This window comes from Helianthus annuus, chromosome 4 (assembly GCF_002127325.2).
Source record: "Helianthus annuus cultivar XRQ/B chromosome 4, HanXRQr2.0-SUNRISE, whole genome shotgun sequence".
NCBI lineage: Eukaryota > Viridiplantae > Streptophyta > Magnoliopsida > Asterales > Asteraceae > Helianthus > Helianthus annuus.
The window spans coordinates 38576385-38578817 of record NC_035436.2 but is presented as its reverse complement, the minus strand read 5'-3'; positions in this window follow the sequence as shown (position 1 = coordinate 38578817).

Genomic DNA, 2433 nt, shown 5'->3' with positions numbered 1-2433 from the left:
CCGGAAATTTTGCTTTCGCCAATGAAAGCAGTGAAATAAAGCTTTATTAATGATTTAGGATGTAGAAATATGATCACCTTAAGTTTTTTATTACAAGAAATTGTATTTAAAAAGTATACAATATGCTTTTATCCTAAAGAGAGGAACCAAATAGAAAAATACACACTATGCTTTTATCATAAACAAGGGATTGTGCCCGTGCGCGTTGCAGCGTGTGCACATTAGGTGAAAATTGGTTGCATAAACATTCAGACAACTTATATAAGAGTAATAGTCTTATAGACATATAGAGGTAGTAGGTTACATTAGGATTCAGACTACAACTTTGATAAGGGTTTGCTGAAGCCAAAATGTCTTCTATTAATTGAGATGTTGATGTCTTGGCTTTTCCAATCATGTTGTTAGGTCTTTAAATGAACGAAACGAACATGAACATAGGCATGTTCGTGTTCGTTCATTTAACTTTAACCAAACATGAAGACAAACATATAATGGAACACATTTTTTTGTTCGTGTTTGTTCATTAAGAAATCGGGCATGTTTGTGTTCATTTATGTTCGTTCGTTTAAAGCCCAAACGAACAGTTCATGAACATAAACAAACATAAATAAACATAAACAAAAAAAAATAACTGAACATATTTGAATAAACATAAACAAACATAAATTAACATGATTGAACAAACATAAACGAACACAAATGAAGGTAATTGAATAAATATAAACAAGTCTAATATATTACAGTTCATCCGAAAGCATATCAAAATTAGGGTTCATAGGTACTAAAATTAAGTAGTTTTTTATATAAATATTAAGTAAGTGATCAGTTACAATCTAAGAAAATTCTAAAATTTCATTTTTCATTACTAGAAAACTCAATTACTAATTAATTATACTTATATAAGTAGTTAGAAAACCTAATATTCATATAAATATAACTATTTATGTATTTACTAAAATTTAAACGAACATAAATAAATGAACATAAATGAACGAACATAAATGAGTATTCACGAACATAAATGAACGAACACAAGGTGTGTTCATGTTCGTTCATTTAATTAAACGAACAAGATTGCCTGTTGGTGTTCGTTCGTTTATTAATTAAACGAACATAAACGAACTTCCCGCCGAATAAGTTCATGAACAGTTCATGAACGTTCGGTTCATTTATAGGCCTACGATGTTGTTGATGCCAAAATATTGTGCTTAAGCCAAAGCATTCGTTGTTCTTGTATGTGTGTCGGAAAAGAGATAACTTTTGTGAAGGCGTTAGTATTTTTTTCACCCGAAAAATCGGCAAGGATGCATCTTGGGTTTTTCTGACTTGACAAAAATGTTACCTTCCCGGTTATCCTTTTAGTTCTTTGCTTGCTTTCACATTGTTTCATTGTCTGTGTAATAGTAAAAGGATGTTTTAAATTTAAAATTTGGATATATTTTCATAAGTGTAATCTATATACCTGGCGAATCCGGTGCTCTTCTTTTAGTAGTTGCTGTTTTAGGATCTGGGGTTGCTGGGATTATGGCTAGTGGTACTCCGGATTTGTTTACGGCCATTGAGTTGTCTTGTTTCATTGAGATGTTCAAAACTGCAGTTTTTTCCCCTGATGTTATAGATATCTGCAGGTATGATTTCCGGATCTGTGTGTCCATACTTGACAACCATGTCGTAGCAAGATTTTTCCAGCATTTGTTCCATTGTTTCGTTGAAGAAAACAACCTTCGCTTTGTCACTTTGATCCTCTATAGTTGTGTTATCACAGTACCTAATGATTGGAGTTCAATTGTTCTTTCAGTGTAATCTTTTCAAGTCATACAAAAACAGGTCATAGATTATGTGTTTTTGTATATGAGGGTTCAAAGAGACTTACATGAAAGATGGGTTAGGAACATGGCCATCGTCTTCGCATACAAAGCGTGGAATTTCAGCCTTTTATAGATGGACTTTGCCTTTGCATTTTGGGCATGTAACATAAAACCATTTACGATTCGGAGTGATTTCTGTCATTGTTGCTTTGAAGGTAAACTTGGTTTGCTGTATTGTAAGTTACAAACTACTTATTTATCAATAGCATAAAGTAATAAGAGAGTAACTTGCACCTTGCCTGTACTTGGATTTGATTTCGGCTATCGGAAGTACTGGTTTCCTTTGTCCAACTGTTTCTGATCTTTCCAATTGGCTGAATCTATATTTGTGAGTTCACTATTTAATATTAATTGTTTGAGGAGTTCTTTTACAATTATATGATTAGAGCATGTTTCTAGACAACTTGACGTAACCAGTATATTAGATTTTGTCAATACTACAAGTCAGTAGGATAATTTTTGATGTATTAGCTGATAATCGAACTGATGACATCATTAGTATTTGGATAATCAAGCACCTAGGAAAAATTATGTTGTTAAGACGTTGTTTGGGGACAATACTTGT